Source organism: Stegostoma tigrinum, unplaced genomic scaffold, assembly GCF_030684315.1.
Source record: "Stegostoma tigrinum isolate sSteTig4 unplaced genomic scaffold, sSteTig4.hap1 scaffold_112, whole genome shotgun sequence".
In the NCBI taxonomy this organism is placed as follows: Eukaryota; Metazoa; Chordata; class Chondrichthyes; order Orectolobiformes; family Stegostomatidae; genus Stegostoma; species Stegostoma tigrinum.
Genome location: NW_026728063.1, coordinates 206,821 through 224,802, shown reverse-complemented (window position 1 = coordinate 224,802; position 17,982 = coordinate 206,821). Strand labels below are relative to the sequence as shown.

General features: G+C 44.8%; 1 protein-coding gene across 8 annotated transcripts in view; it reads left to right on the top strand.

Annotated features, from left to right (window-relative positions):
- LOC132207623 (complement C5-like) overlaps positions 1-17,982 on the top strand; it is a 256,535-nt gene that overhangs the window by 32,001 nt on the left and 206,552 nt on the right. For 6 of the 8 annotated variants that reach the window (XR_009443642.1, XR_009443641.1, XR_009443640.1 and 3 more), the window contains exon 2: positions 13,636-13,797. The exons of 1 other annotated variant lie outside the window; for it this stretch is intronic. The gene's annotated coding sequence lies outside the window, so the exon portion shown is untranslated. Of the gene's footprint in view, positions 1-9,928; positions 10,048-13,635; positions 13,798-17,982 lie in introns of those variants that run through there. One more of the 8 variants, XR_009443638.1, reaches the window with a different exon arrangement.

The window sequence follows — 17,982 nt, the reverse complement described above, 5'->3', positions numbered from 1 at the left end:
ATACATCAGGATAGTTTCTGCAAGTTATTATCTCCTACCCTCAGAAGTGAAATTTATGAGATATATTGCCTGGTAGTTCAGGGGTTCAAATCCCACAGCAGGGGACGACATATAGAGTGCTACACTGCCTGAGGTATTGTAATTAAGATGAAACATTAACCCTCTCAGCTCGATGCAAAAAATCCCACATGTAATCATGGACATTCTTCTTGCTAATCTGGCTGGGATTTATTCCCACAATAAGTATCATGAAAGCAAACAAAAAAGAAACAGATTTTCTAGTCGTTGTCATGTTACTGTGTGTGTGTTCTTATGTTTATTTTTATTCAGTTGTGGGACGTGGGCCATCACTATCTGGGTCAGCATTATTGCCCGTCCCTGGTTGCCCTTGGGAAGGTGGTGGTGAGCTGCCTTCTTGAACCACTGCAATCCGCATGCTGTAGGTTGACCCACAATGCTGTTAGGGAGGGAATTCCAGGCTTTTGACCTAGCAACAGTGGAAAAAAAACAGTGATATATTTCCAAGTCAGGATGCTGAGTGGCTCGGAGGGGAACAGGCATGTGGTGGTGTTCCCATGTATTTGCTGTGCTTGTCCAAGATGGAATTGGTAGTGGATTTGGAAGGTGCTGTCTGAGAGTCTTTGGTGAATTTCTGCAGTGCATCTTGTAGATAGTACAGAGTGCTGCTACTGAGTGTCAGTAGTCGTGGGAAAGGATATGGGACCAATCAAGCATGCCGCTTTGTCCTGGAAGGTGTCAAGTTTCTTGAATGTTGGAGCTGCACCTGTCCAGGCGAGAAGGGTGTATTCCATCATATTCCTGACTTGTGTCTTGTCGACGATGCACAGGCTTTAGGGAGTCAAGAGGTAAATTATTCACCACAGTATTCCTCGCCTCTGATGTGCTCTTGTAGCCAATCTATTTGTGTGCCAAGCCTAGTTGAGTTTCTAGTCAGTGGTAACCCACAGGAGATAATGGGAACTGCAGATGCTGGAGAATCCAAGAGAATAAAGTGTGAAGCTGGATGAACACAGCAGGCCGAGCAGCATCTCGGGCGCACAAAAACTGACGTTTCAGGTGTAGACCCTTCATCAGAGAGGGGGATGGGGAGAGGGTTCGGGAATGAATAGGGGGAGAGGGGGAGGCGGACCGAAGATGGAGAGAAAAGAAGATAGGTGGAGAGGAGAGTATAGGTGGGGAGGTAGGGAGGGGATAGGTCAGTCCAGGGAAGACGGACAGGTCAAGGAGGCGGGATGAGGTAGTAGGTAGGAAATGGAGGTGCGGCTTGAGGTAGGAGGAAGGGATGGGTGAGAGCAAGAACAGGCTAGGGAAGCGGACACCGGCTGGACTGGTTTTGGGTTGCAGTGGGGGGAGGGGATGAGCTGGGCTGGTTTTGGGATGCGGTGGGGGAAGAGGAGATTTTGAAGCTGGTGAAGTCCACGTTGATTCCATTGGGCTGCAGGGTTCCCAAGCGGAATATGAGTTGCTGTTACTAGAACCTTGGGGTGGCATTATTGTGGCACTGCAGGAGGCCCAGGATGGACATGTCGTCTGAGGAACGGGAGGGGGAGTTAAATTGGTTCGCGACTGGGAGGTGCAGTTGGTATACTGTATCCATTGTACCCTGTGTGGCTTCCTCTACATTGGGGAAACCAAGCGGAGGCTTGGGGACCGCTTTGCAGAACACCTCCGCTCGGTTCACAATAAACAACTGCAACTCCCAGTCGCGAACCATTTTAACTCCCCCTCCCGTTCCTCAGACGACATGTCCATCCTGGGCCTCCTGCAATACCACAATGATACCACCTGAAGGTTGCAGGAACAGCAACTCGTATTCCGCTTGGGAACCCTGAAGCCCAATGGTAACAATGTGGACTTTACCAGCTTCAAAATCTCCCCTTCCCCCACCGCATCCCAAAACCAGCCCAGTTCGTCCCCTCCCCCCACTGCATCACACAACCAGCCCAGCCTGTCTCTGCCTCCCTAACCTGTTCTTCCTCTCACCCATCCCTTCCTCCCACCTCAAGCCGCACCTCCATTTTCTGCCTCTGAACCTCATCCCACCTCCTTGACCTGTCCGTCTTCCCTGGACTGACCTATCACCTCCCTACCTCCCCACCTATACTCTCCTCTCCACCTATATTATTTTCTCTCCATCTTCGGTCCGCCTCCCCCTCTCTCCCTATGTATTCCAGAACCCTCTCCCCATCCCCCTCTCTGATGAAGGGTCTAGGCCCGAAACGTCAGCTTCTGTGCTCCTGAGATGCTGCTGGGCCTGCTGTGTTCATCCAGCCCCACATTTTGTTGTCTTCCTTTAGTTTGTTGTTTGATTACGAAATATACATGGTGAAAGGATTACCACATAGCACATTTTGCAGCATACCACATTAGTGGCGCCGATACGGTCATCAATGTAACGGAGGAAGAGATGGGGTTTAGGGCCAGTGTAGGTATTGAAGAGGGATCGTTCCATGTAACCTGCAAAGAGGCAGGCATAGCTTGGGCCCATGTGGATACCCTGGCCACCCACTTTGCCTGTAGGAGGTGGGAGGATTTGAAAGAGAAGTTTTAGTTTTCAAGGACCGCAACTACCCCCCACCCCCCCGCAGTGGTCGAAAACACCCTCGACCGGGTCACCCACATTTCCCACAACTCACCCCTCACACCCGCTCCCCGTAACAACAACCAAAACAGAGTCCTCCTCGCCCTCACATACCACCCCACCAACCTTCAGATTCAATGCATCATCGCCGACACTTCTGCCATCTGCACTCTGACCCTACCACCGAATACATTTTTTCCCTCGCCACCCTTAGGTGACTCCCTTACGCGCTCCACACTCCCCTCCAGCACCCCGTACACGCGGCACTTTTCCCTGCAACTGCAGGAAGTGCTTCACCTGTCTCGATACCTCCCCCCTCACCCCCATCCCAGGCCCCAAGAAGAAATTTCCACATCAAGCAGATGTTCACCTGCACATCTGCTAATGTGATATACTGTATTCGCTGTTCCCATTGTAGCCGCCTCTACATCGGGGAAACCAAGCGGAGGCTTGGGGACCTTTGCAAGTCACTAATGCACGAAAGAACTGCACCTACCAGTTGCGAACCGTTTCAACTCTCCCTCCCAATCCTCAGATTATATGTCCATCCTGGGTCTCCTGCAGTGCCACCAGAAGATTGCAGGAGCAGCACCTCATATTCCGCTTGGGAACCCTGCAGCTCAGTGGTATCAATGTGGACTTCACAAGCTTCAAAATCTCCCCTCCTGCTCCCGCAACCCAAAACCAACCCACCTCTTCCATCCTGCCACCTCCAGCCCCACCCCCACCTCCTACCTACTAGCCTCTTCCCGCCCCCTTGACCTGTTTGTCCTCTCTGGACTGCCCTGTCTGCTCCCTAACTTCCCACCTGCACTCCATCCATGCTTCTTTGACCTGCCTGTCTCCTGTCCACCTATCTTTTCCTTTATCCAACTTCGATCCGCCTCCCGCTCTCTCCCTATTTATTTCAGAACCCCCTCTCCCTCCTCCATTTCTGAAGAAGTGTCTAGGCCTGAAACGTCAGCCTTCCTGTTGCTCTGATGCTGCTTGGCCGGCTGTTTTCGTCCAGCTGTACACCTTGTTACCTCAAAGAAAATCTCAGTGGCCCTGACCAGTTTTTCAATTCCTCTCACAAGGGAAGTACCAGAGGGTTGGAGAACAGAATGTGGTTTGACTTATCAAGATAAATGCAAAACTATTCAATTCCAGTGGAGGTTTGAGATGCAGTGTTGATGTTTGTTCTATGTAGTAGCCTGGCCTTAACTTGTCCTGTGGTGAGATGTAATTTGAAGGGGATGCTGTGCTTTTTTTTTCTCGTTTTGGTACGGTATGTGTTACTTGACCTTGTCAGCCTATTTTATAGAGTCATAGTCGTACAGCGTGGAAATGGGCCCTGAGGTCCAACATAATCCCAAACTAAACTAGTCCCAACTGCCTCTTCGTGGCCCATATCCCTTCAGCCTTGTCCTATTTATAAACCTCGATCAGGTCACCTTTTATCCCCTTTGCTCCAGTGAAAAAAGTTCCAGCTGACCCAACCTTCCTTTATCACTGAAACCTTCCATGCTCAGCAACAATCTGGTAAATTTCTTCTGTGCCCACTCTTGCTTAATAATATCCTTCTAAAATAGGGCAACTGTAAATTTGTACTGTAGAAATCTTCAAGACTAGAAAAACATAAAAGCAAACAAACCAGGAAATGAAGGGATCAAATTGTAGTTCAGGAAGTGGAAAAATGGAAGTGGCTTGAGTGCAGCAGGTTCTGGACTAACGTGCACTGTAGTTCTGAAAGGGCATTTCACCGGTGTGAGTGGAAAGTTGTAGATGAAATAGTGACTTGAATCTTCAAGTACGCTCTCTCTCCAATTGATGTTGGAAACTCCTTCATGTTTCTAATGACGAATCCCAGGTTTCGCTGCTGTTGTCTAGCTGATAGCCAGCCTTCAAACTGTTTCAAAGAGGAAAAGAACAAAGAAAATTACAGCACAGGAACAGGCCCTTTGGCCCTCCAAGCATGCGCCGTTCCAGATCCTTTATGTAAACCTGTCGCCTGTTTTCCAAGGATCTGTTCCCTTTGCTCCCTGCCCATTCATGTTTCTGTCTAGATACATCTTAAATGACGCTATTGTGCCCGCCTTGAACGCCTGCGTTGACAACGCGTTTCAGGCACCCACGACTCTCTGCATAAAGAACTTTCCACTCATATGCCTTAAACTTTTCCCCTCTCACCTTGAAATTGTGACGTCTAGTAATGCCCCCACTCTGAGATGGAAAACTTCTTGCTATCCACCCTGCCTATACCTCTCATGATTTTGTCGACATCAATCAGGTCCCCCCACTTCAACCTCTGTGTTTCTCATGTAAATAATCCCAATCTACTCAACCTCTGTTCATAGCTAGTGCCCTCCATACCAGGTAACATCCTGGTGAACCTCCTCTGCACCATCTCCAAAGTATTCACGTCCTATTGGTAATGTGGCGACCAGAACTGTACGCCGTATTCCAAATGTGAATCAAAGTCCTATAAAACTGCAACATGACATGCCAACTCTTATACTTGATACCCCGTCTGATGAATGAAAGCATGCCGTATGCCTTCTTGACCACTCTATTGACCTGCGTTGCCACCGTCTGGGTGCAATGGACCTGAACACCCAGATCTCTCTGTGCATCAATTTTCCCCAGGGCTTTTCCATTTCCCGTACAGTTCGCTCTTGAATTGGATCTTCCAAAATGCATCACCTCGCATTTGCCCGGATTGAACCCCATCTGCCATTTCTCCACCTAACTCTCCAATCTGTCTATATTCTGCATTCTCCAACAGTCCCCTTCGCTATCCGCTACTATCTGTTTTGCATCGGTTTTGCACAAAACTAGATTTCTGTTCTATTTTTGCAAGTGAATTGTTTCAAATTAGTTGCTGTTCTTTGTAAATCACAATCATGAATGCACATCCAAGCAGTGGGGAGAGGGGGAGAATGGATTTGAGACGTCATGAAGTCGGAGATTTGTTATAATCCGCAAATATTGTCATTATAATTTTTAAAATTCACGAGCATGTCATTGATGTTGCTTTCTCGGGCTGCATTTGCTATCCATCCAGAATTGCTGTTGAGAAGGTTGTGGAGAATTGGCCTGTTGAAGAGCTGCAATGCACGTGGTATGAATATATTAATGAACTACTGAGGACAGGAGATGAATTGCTTTTACTCAGTGGAAATGAAGTAACAGTCATACAGTTCCAGATCAGGATTCTGCTGATTTTGACAGGGAACATGCAGATTCTGGAGCTGCTGTTTAAATATTTTTGGGTGGTAGGGTTCACACAATTATCAGGTACTGTGGAAGGAGTTTGATGAATTGGTGCATTGTCTCATTGTAACTCCTCATCTCAAACAACAGTTCATTCTAGATCCATTGTTAATTGTAAATTTTCAGTTCGACCGAAAGGAAAAACAGTATTGAGGGATATGGACCAAAGGCAATATGGAGGTAGGCCACAATTAAGTTATAACCTCATTGGATGGTAGAAAGTGTTTGAAGGGTTGAATGGCTGACTTGTTTTCCTATATCCTTACGTAAGAAGGGGGATCAATCAATGGGATGATTTGACTGCATTGCTGTCGTTTATCGATAGTGTTGTCGGAGTCGCACTCGTTCAGCTGAGTGAAGAGTATTTCATTGACACCCGGATTTGGAGTTTATCGGCAGTGGACAGATGTTGAGAAGTCTACTTGCTGTAGAATCTATTGTCTCTGATCTACGGTTCCAGTCACATTGATTAACATAGATCCAAGAACACTTCAGCAGAGGAACAGGCCCTTTGGCATGCAATGTTGTGCCAAACATGATGCCAAATTTAGCTAAAGCCTTCTGAATGTCCTTGATTCATATCCCTACATTCCTTGTATATTCATGCATGTATATAAAAGTGTCTTAAACGGCCCTATTGTATCTGCTTCCACAGCCACCCCGGCAGTGCTTTTCAGACTCCTACCACTCTCTGGATATAAGAATTGTCTCTGACATCTCCTTTGAACTTTCCTGCTCTCACCTTAAATACATGCCCCCAGTTTTAGACATTTCAAATCTGGAAGAAGGGTTACAGTCAGAATCTGTCCATGCATGTCATAAATTTGTAAACCTCTATCAAGTCTTCCCTCAACCTCTGCCACTGCAGAGAAAACAGCCTGAGTCTTTCCAGCCTCTCCTTTCTAGCTCAAGCCCTCAAATCCAGGCAACCTCTTTTGCACCGTATTCAAAACCTCCACGTCCTTCCTGTAACATGACGACCAGAATTGGATACAATTCTTAAGAGTGCAATACTTAAGGCCTAACCAAAGTGTTCTAAAGCTGGAACATGACATCCTGATTCTTGTGCTCGATTCCCGAACTAATAAAGGCAAGCATGCCATGCGTCTTCTTTGCCACTCTATCAACTTGTGTGGCCCCTTTCGGGGAGCTATGAACTGAATCCCAAGATCCCTGTGTACACAAATGCTGCTCAGGGTCCTGCCATTAACTGTATATTTTTCCTTAACATTTAATTTCCCAAAGTGGAGCACTTCACACTTAATGGATTAAAATTCACTTGCCATTTCTGCAACGGATCTGTATCCTTCTGTATCCTTTTATGACTTTCTACCCTAACTACCACTCTACCAATTATTCTATCGTCTAAAAACTTACTAACCCATCCATCTATCTTGTCACCTCAGTCATTTTATATATATACCACAACAGCAGAGGTCCCAGTACAGATCCCTGCAGAACACAATAGTCCTGGATCTGCAGCCTAAAAAGCACGTTTCCACCACCACCCTCTGCCTTCTCTGGGCAAGCCAGTTGTGAATCCAAGCAGCTAAGTGACCACGGACCCCATGGATCTTAATCTTCTGGATGATCCTACGGTGAAGCGCCTTGTTTTAAGCCTTGCTAACATCCATGTCAACAATATCCACCACTCTATATTCAATGATCACATTAGTTACCTCCTCAAAAAATTCAATCAATTTAGTAAGACATGACCTGCCCTGCACAAAGCCATGCTGACTGTCCCTAATTGGGCCATGCTGTTCCAAATACAGATAAATACAACCCCTAAGAATTCTGTCCAATAGCTTCCCAATGAACGATGAGAGACTCTCTAGTCTATAGTTTCCTGGATTGACCCGATTTACCTTCTTGAACAGAAGAAGAACATTTAGCAACTTGCTCGTCCTCAGCACATCTCCAGTGGTTACCAAGGATACAAAGATATTGCTGAATGCCCCGACAATCTCCTCTCTCACCTCGCTCAAAATCCTTGAGTAGATACCATTGGGTCCTGAGGACTTATCCACCTTAATGCTCTTTCTTGATCTCAAAATGCTGTTATCATATGAGCATGCTCCACACAAATCCCACTATCCTCCACACCCTTCGCCTGAGTGAATAGTGATGCACAGTACTCATTTCGGATCTTGCCCATATCCTCTGCTTCCGTACACAAGTTCCCTCCTTTATCCTGAATGATCCTACTTTCTCACTATTTATCCCCTTGTTTTTGATGTATGCACAGAATGCCTTGGGATTTCCTTCAACCCTCCTTGCCAAGGTCATTTCATCGCCCTTTCTTTTTCTGCTTTTTCTAATGTCGGCCCTGTTCGATTTTAGTTTCCTAAACCTGACATATTTCTGTTTTTGTCCCTTTTGACTAACTTCACAACCTCCCCAATTATCCAAGGGTCTTTACCTCGCCATCCTTGTCCTTCCTCCTTCCTGATCCTAAACTCATAAGCAGGCCTTTAAACAATTCCCATATGGCAAATGTGACAGCTCCCCCCAATTAACACTCCCCAGCTCCTACCTAAAATTGATATAATTTACTCTCCCCCAAGGTCCTGACTTATCCTTCTTCATAGCAATCTTAAAATTGAAGGAGTTGTGATCACTATTTCCAAAATGCTTTCCCACACTTCTCACCAGTTACCTGACCAGGACAAAGTCCAGCATGGCCCATCTTCTATCCATATACTGTGTCAAGAAACTCTCTTGGATAGACTTAATTAAATTCTTAAGCTCACGGATTCTGTGACAGTCAAAGAGAAGCAGTGAATTTTTCTAACCTCATTTCCAACACCTGGCGCATCGCCTTGCATGGCTTGGATAGCACTTGCACATTTAAAACAAAAATGTAAGGATGATGTTCAGGTAAGGACATGGAATTTTGTGATGTGGTCATATTCTCTCTTGTTGGAGCTGATTGCTGCTTAGCACTTGTGTGGTGCAAATGTTACTTATCGTTTATCAGGCCAAGCCTGATCGTTGTGCAAGTCTCACTGTATTTTCTCATCGTTGATTTCACTGTTGGAAAAGTCATGAATTCTGCTGGACACCTGGACAATATTCAATGAACATTCATGTCTCCACTTTGGTTCAAATGAAGACATGACTTCAGCCAGTGCAGGTATCCAGTGAATGCCACTGACTCAATTTTCTATTCCTCTGCTTAACACCACATTCAATCAGAAGTTGGCTTGGTGGAAATGACAGATTGCAGTTTCCTTCCTTTTCAAGCTCAGGATCTCTGATCGTATTTGTGGGAAATCCTGAATGAGGTTATGAGAAGTGTGAGCCTGACGAAAAGTAAACTGAGCCTTAGTGTGCAACTGTTTGACAGCACTGTCATCCAGATGTTGCATTACTTTGCTGATGATTGAGAATACATTGAGGCCATAATTGGTCAGCACAATTTGTCTGACTATTACATGATAGGTCATCTTTCTCTGAAATGTGAGTGTCGCAAGTGTTTAAAAATGTACTGGAAAACATTTACTGTTGGTGTGCTGACCTTGGGGCACATTGTTCCAATACAGTTTGTCGGATGCTGCCAGGTGCCATGGCATTTGCAGTATCCGGAACATTCAGTCTTGTCATTGCGTGAAATAACTTGAATTGCGCGGAAGTTAAGATCTGTGATTCCTCCTCAGGATGAGGGCAAGAAGATCATCCAGACTGATGCTCTGAATGGTTTCATCTGACTCTTCACCTTTTGTTCGTAACATCTTGTAATAACTGCCATGTAGCCTGATGCGAAACTTAAGCTCATCTTGATTCATTTGCATTCGAAGGTGCCTATTTTTCCCAAACAAAAGGACCCATCACTGAGCGGGAAGTATGGAGCATGTTCTAGACATCAGTGGTGAGACAATGGTGGATCTTGACCAGAAAACCATTGTTATGTTGGTGAAATGCAAACAAAAATCTATATGATGTAAACTTTATTCTCAGCTAATCCCTTTCTCAAATGACAGATTGTGATGTTGGTAACTGGAAAGCCTCCATTGTTGGAGGACGAGAAGCCGTATCCACTTGAAGCAGCATAGGCTTTTGCGATGACTGTGGAAACCACTGCTTATGCCTTGCTTCAAGCATTGTCAAGGAATGATATTGACTATGCAACACCGATTGCGAGGTGGCTAACGATGCAACAGAACTATGGTGGTGGATTTCACTCGACGCAGGTAAATGCTTGAGATCACAAGAACAGGCATTCAGATATTTCCATTGATCATGTTACTAACTGGTGGTTGTTGCAGTTTGCAATCAAACTGGACACTGCATTTTCATCTGCAGGTTTGGTGCATTGGCACAAATTCCAGTTCTTCAATGGTGTTAATCCTTGGTTAAGTTCTTACATGCACTTTGCCTGTGCATCACTTTTCCTCTTGGCATTGTCCTTGAAAACTACCTGTTTCTGGAAACCTTCACTTGCTTGTCATAGGATCATTGAGGGACAGCATAATAGAGTGCTATGGCAATGGAACAGACCCTTCAGCAAATTGTATGTGCCCTCACAAGATGCAAGTCCCGAACTATTCTCATCACATTTCCCAGCACTCGACCCAGAGCCTTGTATGCCTTGGCATCGCAAATGCCCAATCAAAGACTTGTTAAATGTTATCATGCTTTCTGCCTCTCCCACCCACACAGTCGGTGCCTTCCACATTCTCACCACAGTTTGGGTGCAAAAACAAGTAAGTTTCCTCAAGAGATAGTAGGAACTTGCCAATGCTGGAGAATCTGAGAGAGCAAGGTGTCGAACTGGATGAACACAGCGGGCCGAGCAGCATCAGAGAAGCAAGAAAGCTGACGTTTCAGATCGAGACCCTTCTTCAAAACCCAGGGAGGAGAAGGGGATTCTGTAAAAAATAGTGAGAAGTGGGGAGGCAGACAGAAGATGGAGAAAGGAGAAGATAGGTGAACTGTCCCGTGCTGTCCACTCACTGTCCCCTGCTCCAGAATCATAGAATCAGAGAATTCTACAGAATTGAACAAGCACTTCATTCCATTGTGTCTGTAACCACTGAAGCCACACTAAGTTCACATTCGGCTCATGTTCTAGCAATAGGCCTATTGCCTTGAATGTTATTTCATTTTACATGCTGTACCAACCCTTTTTCTTTAACGTGAAAAGATTATCCACCTCAACTGAAGTCCCAGACAATGAATTCCAAACCCCCAGCACCTTCTGGGTGTCTTTTCTTTCCTGAAATTCCTTCTGAGCTTTTAGCTTAAATGTATGTATCTCTTCTTCTACCACCACCGCCCCCCGACCGACTCCATTATCGACCTTCTTTTTACCTCACCCCTACCCATATTAATCTAAACAATTTTTTCAGGACCTCCTTCAACCTTCTCTACTCGAAAGAAAACAATCCAACCTTATCCAGATAAAACAGTGATGCTCGAGACAATGGGAACTGCAGATGCTGGAGAATCCAAGAGAACAAAGTGTGGAGCTGGCTAGACACAGCAGGCCAAGCAGCATCTCGGGAGCACAAAAGCTGATGTTTCAGGCCTAGACCTTTAATCAGAGATCGGCAACAGTGATGCTGCCCGGCCTGCAGTGTTCCTCCAGCTCCACACTGTGTGATCTCAGACTCCAGCATTGGCAGTTATTGCTAACGCAAACGTATCCAGACTCTCCAAAGAGTTAAAATGCTTCACCCCCTCAGAACATCCTGATGAATGTCCTCCACACATGCTCAAATGCAAACACCTCCTTTCTATAATGGAGAGACCAGAACTGCACTGAGCACTTCAGCTGGGGCCTAACAAAAGTCCTGTACAGCTCTTGAGCCATATGCTTTCTGAACTGTCCCTTTAAGCTGCCATTCCATGTTCAGGAATCTGTGGACAAGCACCCCAAGATCACACCATTCCTCTGATCTTCCTAGTGTCCTGGCATTTCTTTGAATGATTCCTTGCCTTGTTAGTTTGTCCAAATTGCCTTATTGATCAGGGTTAACATTCCATCTACCGTTGACCTGCCCATTTGACCAATCTGTGACTTTGGATTCAACTTGCTGTATTTTCCTGGACCCCCTGAGCTTTACCTTCTTTGCCACGCTCCCATTTGGGACCCTGTCCAAGTCTTTGCTGAAATCTATTTTCACTACATCAACTCCCATCTGTACACTCTGTCACCTCTTTGAAAGAATCATCTAAGTTTGTGAGGCGTGACCTCCCTCTGACAAAGCTATGCTGACGGTCGCTGATCAGACCCCACTTCTTGAAATGGAAATTACATCTGCCGTTCAGAATTTTCTCCAATATTTTCCTCTCTACTGATGTGATACTCACCGGTCTGTAATACTCTGCTTTCTGTTTGTCACGCATTTTGATCAGTGGAACTATGTTACCTGTTCTCCAGTCCTTTGGTACTTTTGAAAGCTCTGTATGAGGGCGAGTGGCATTTTTTCTCTCATCTCCCTGGGCATCGTGGCATACACCTCATCCAAACCTGGGATTTGTCCAATTTTAAGTTCACCAAAACACCTAACATCTCCCCAGTCTCTGTTAATTCTGTCCGAGAATTGTGTGCTCCTTCTCATGTAAAAGCTGATGTGAAATTCTCGTTTCACACCTGACATTGCCCTCCAGTTCAAACCGTTCATTTGCCTCTTCATCCCTAATGAGACCTGGTTTTCCCTGGGTTTTCTCTTTCCCTCTGAGACACTTGTAGAAGATTTTGAGATTCTCCCTCATCCTAATCTTGGTCACCAGTGTTCTGTTGCCCTGTATTTGTTCTCTGATTTGCTGTGACGAGATGCCCCTGCACACTATACATCATCATCATCATGGTGGTTTCTCGCAGATATGGATGACACTCTCCCACTCTCAGGCTGAATTGATCGCTGGCTGCACAGACCGATGCAGCTCCCGTCGGCTCTGTTGCACTCGGGGCAGAAGGCAGTCGTGGGAAGGGGTGAGGGAGGTGTTGGTGTGGCTGCATGGCTTCCGCTGCTTCCAAAGGCAAGCCGCAAAGTGTTTGATGCCTTCCCAGGTGCTCTTCAGGCTTTAGGCCGTCTTAGGCCGGCGATTCCCAGGTGTCTGCAGGAATGTCGCACTTCACCATTGAGGACTTGAGTTTATCACCGAGTGCTTCCTCTGCACATCTGGGTCTCGCCTGCTTTTTTGAAGCTGGGATGAGAACATGCGGAGAGTCTCGTGTCAGTCATACAGATGAAGTGTCCAGCCCATTGTAGCTGATCGAGGATGGTCAGTGCCTCAGTGCTGGGGATGTTGGCCTGGTTGACGTTAGTGCGTCCACAGGGACTCTTGTTCCCTTGATGACTGTTATACACCTCCCTTTTCCTTTTTTTCTGGTCAAAGAACAAAGAAAATTACAGCACAGGAACAGGCGCTTCGGCCCTCCAAGCCTGCGCCAGATCCTATTGAAAGTAGCGTGCTGATGCATTTGTGTAATGATTGTGTTTTGTTTGAGCCCTAACACTCAAAGCAGTGTAAGAATGTCTTTGTGCAGCAGGCAAGGTGTCATGAGATTGAGCCTTCATACACTTGCAAGATGTTGAAAATTTGCCGTTATTTATTAAAACACTGATAAATTTCCATGATCAACATTTCTGTTACCCTGCAATGATTATCCCGTGGCATGTAAAATCAGAAAGATTCGATAAAATGAGACTGGGTCATGCCCAAGCCTTGCGGAGTTGGGTCAGCATGCAGGGAGAATGTTTGCATTTCATGTATGTGGAAGTACTGAAATATTTCCATGAATCTAAAAGTCACTTTTCCCTTCATTGAAGGACACAATCATTGCCTTGGAAGCTTCATCATGATAGGACATTGCATTTCTGAAGAGGGAAGAAGAAATCAACAGGCAAATTCAATTCCATGGTTTTGGAAGTCCCATTGAGAACACGATTCATGTGCGCTGGCATAATGCTCTGACCGAGAAAGAATCGAAGGTGAGTTTGTAGTTTGGAAGATCGCAGCAATTTATGCATCAACTTCTTCATCAATAATGTTCCATTGCTTTCAAACTGCATTTTCCACTCTGCAAGATAATAACTGTTAGAACAAGCAACAGGATGGGTAGATGGGCTATGGGGAATGCAATGGCACAAAACCCAATCCATTCGACAACATATTTCAGATATGTCGACAAATTAAATATTCCAGCAGAGGGATAAAACAAGGAAGATGAGAGTGAGGAGCCAAGAGTTCTGATGACAAAAGAACACGAACTTAACTTGATCCATTTGAGCAAAAAAGCAGGCACACAAACAAATAATCAGCTAACAATGCACATGTGCAACGGAGGCTACAGGGGGACTAAGAATGCCGAATTGTTGTCATTGCGTATTGCTGAAAGGGTGATTGAAACAGATTCTGTGGTAAATTTGAAGAAATACAGATAATGCATCTCAGGATGTTGGAGAAAGAACATTTATGGACTGAGGCAAATTGTATTGCCCTTTTCAGGAGTTATTTGGGTCAAAATGAATTCAAAGACTTTCTTCTGTGCTGAAAGCTTTAGCTTAGTTGCAGCTGGATCACAATTTCTGTTCCTGGTAGTATTTAGCAAACTGTTAAAAGTGAATGTCACTGCACAGAATTCCAAACATGACTCCAATCAGTACAGAAAATATCCAAGGGGTATGATGAGTTGTATCCTCTCATGTTGAACAATGCAGCTACAGATACAATGGAGGCACTGATGATAATCTTCCAAGAATCCTTAGATTGTGGAAAATTCTCAGAGGATTGAAAGATTGTGAACATAACACCTTTATTACAAAGATACTTCAATAAAATAGTGAGCAAGTATTGCCAATTTAGGTCAACCTGGGAAGATGTTCATGCCGGCAATGAAAGATGAAATAACAGGGTACTTAGTGTACTATAACATCCTACAGAGTTAACATCCTTTCATAAAGGGGAAATAATACTTGACAAACTTGCTACAGTGCTTTGAGAAGGAAACAAACATTACTGACGAAGGACCACCAGTTGATGTCGTACATTGAGATTTCAACAAAGCATTTGATAAGGTACAGCTCATAAGGTGTCTCAAAAGAAAAGAGCCCACGTGTTCAAGCGTAGTATGTTAGGATGGACAGAGGACTGCATCGTACATAGAAGTAGAGTCGTAGCAGCAAGATGGTAACTTATAAGTCATGTACGGCCACAGAGTGAATGCTGCGGAGGCCGTACACCTCATGTTGACTGGGTTGATTTCGGAAATGGCGTAGGGGATTGCCATGCTTAGGAAAGTTGGGCGGGCTGGGACGACATTCATTGGAGTTAATAAGATTGAAACAAATCTTATTTTTTCAACATTTAAGATGCTTAAGAGGCTTGATAGTGTATATCCGTAGAGATTACTCCCATTGTGAAAGATTTTACGACCAGAGGCCACATTTTCAAATTGGTTGCCTATTAATTTATGGGAAGAATTACTTCTTTCAGGTTGTAGCAATCTATTGAACACTTTGACAGAGAAGGTTTTAGAGGTAATGCCATTAATTATATGCTCGGCTGAGATGGCCAGGTTAATTTTTAAATCAAGGAACAACGACAATGAGAAAAGGGTAGTCTTTACAGCGGAAGATACTTCAAGGATCCCCTTATTACTAAAGAATACAGGGAGGAATTAAACACATCACTACCACACCATCACTACCATGAGAGAAGTTGTAGTAGACAATCTAATGGAGTGAAAGCAGATTAGACTCTTTGCCGTGATGGTTTACTTTCTAAGATTCTGAACAAAGAGCTTCAGAGTCGGTGTATGCATTGATTGTAATTTCCCAAAAAGTTTCAGATTCGAGAGTAGCATCTGAGGGCTGGAAAAATGCTGATGTGACATTCCTATTCAAAAAGGAGAGAGGCAAAAAGAAGATAACTACAACCGAACCAGCCTAACATCTATTGTTGGAAATATGTGGTGATCAACTGTGAAGAAAATAATAGCAGGACATTTGGAAAATCAGAATCTAATCAAACAGAATCACCACAGCCTGCTGAAAGAGAAATTATGTCTGGCTAATTTGTTTTGGTTTTTGGAGGAAGTTTTGGAAGGAGAATTAATAGAGGAAAACCAGTAAATGTGTTGTGTTTGGACTTGGAGAAAGCATTTGAGAATGTACTCAAAAGTAATAAGCTGAGAGCTGAGGTTTTTAAGGTAGTATATTGCGATGGTTCAGTATGCTTTGCATGTTCTGGAAGTAGAGATCACATCTCGAGTGAAATGCACCAAATGAATATATATTTTGGGGAACTTGGTGGCAATGTGGCAAGTCAGCGCAGAGGGTAAGAGGTGCCATTTGCTTGCTTTTTTTTGCCTGACAGTTCGTAAGCAGTTTTTGTTGAGACAGGGTGAATTGAAGCCAGAATCAGGGACCGAGAGGGTGAACCAGGTTCATTGGTTGGTGATCGCTACTGGTTTAAGAATCTATTATCGGTAGCTTTCAGATTGAAAGTAAATCGGAGAAATATTTACAGGCTCCAAACTAAAAGACCAGAATGTTTTCAAATCAAATTAAGATCCAAGTAATTGAAATGGAGATGCCAGGCCAGATGATGATTTATTCCTACATGACGGGGGAGTGGTCAGACCCCATACTCCAGCTCAGGGTTGATGAACTGGAATCTCAGTTTCGACCAATCAACAAATCATGTGGGGCAGAGTTACCAGGGAATGCTGTGCTTCAGGAGGCATTCACACACCTTAGATTAACTAGCTGAAACTCGGTCAGTGGCCAGAGACTTGAGAGTGTGACAAAGAACAGGGCAGGTGGAAGGATCCAGGATGTAGTGCAGAAGGAACCTTGGCCTTTGATCTTATCTAACAGGTTTGAGATTCTTTCTTCCTGTGTGGATGAGAGTGCAGGGTTTCGGGAAGATGAGTAAACTGACTGTAGCACTGTGGTACAGGGGGGACATTCAGGAGGGGATAAAAAGTGAAATGTAGTTATAATCAGAGGTAGTGTAGTTTGGGGAATGAACACTGTTCGTTGTGACTAGGATCGAGAGTCTCGAAAGTAGTGTTGCCTGCCTGGTGCCCAGGTTCAGGATATTCCATCTCGGCTACAAAGGAACTTGAAGTGGGAGGAGTAGGAATCCAGCTTTTGTGGTCCACACAGGTACCATTGATATGGAAGAAAGAGGAAAGAGGTTCTGCTGAGGGATTATGAGCACTGAGGTGCTGAATGAGAAAGCAGAACCAGAATGGTAATAATCTCTGGATTATTATCTGAGCAATTTGGCACGGTGTGAGCATAATTATAGATGCAAATGCATTGTTCAAATGGTGGCATGGCAGAAATGTGTTTGAATTCATGGGACATTGGCATCGGTATGGGGAAGGAGGGAGTCGTTCTGTTGTTATAGGCTCGACAAGAATCATTTTGGGACAAGTATCCTGGCAAAATACAGAGCTCGGTCTTGGGGTAGGGTGTTAAAATAAAAAGTGTGGAGCGGGTGAGCTCAGTTGCATGGAAAATTGTGGAAAGAGTTAGAAGCTGGTAAGTGCTCAGCAAAGTTTCCAGAGCAAGTAATAGGACAAAAAGTGTCGAAATGGTCAGGAATCTCACTTCATCTGCAGCAGATAAGAAGGGTGGCTGTAAATGCCAGACTGAAGATCTTGTATTGAATTGCAGGGAGTGTATGAAACAAAGTGAATGAGTTTGTGGAGCAGATTGAAATTGACAGATACATCACTCTGGGTATCACAGAGAGGTGGTTGTTAGGGGATAAGTGTTGGGAACAAAATATCCAATGATTCATGTCCGATAGAAAGAACAGGCAAGTGGACAGAGATAACAAAGCGTGGAGCTGGATGAGCACAACAGGCCAAGAAGCATCTCAGGAGCGTAAAAGCTGACGTTTCGTGCCGAGACCCTTCTACTTCTGTGTGTTCGTCCTGCTGTGTTCATCCAGCTCCACACTTTGTTATCTTGGATTCTGAAGCATCTGCAGTTCCCATTATCTCCGATACAAATGGACAGAGATGCCAGGGTTGGCTTGTCAGTAAGAAATGAGGTCGCGCTGAAGGAACCACAGCTCTTGTGCTTGTTTATTAATGACTTGGAGGAAAGAGGTGCATGTGCTGTGGCTAAATTTGTAGATGACTGAAAAAATATTTAGAA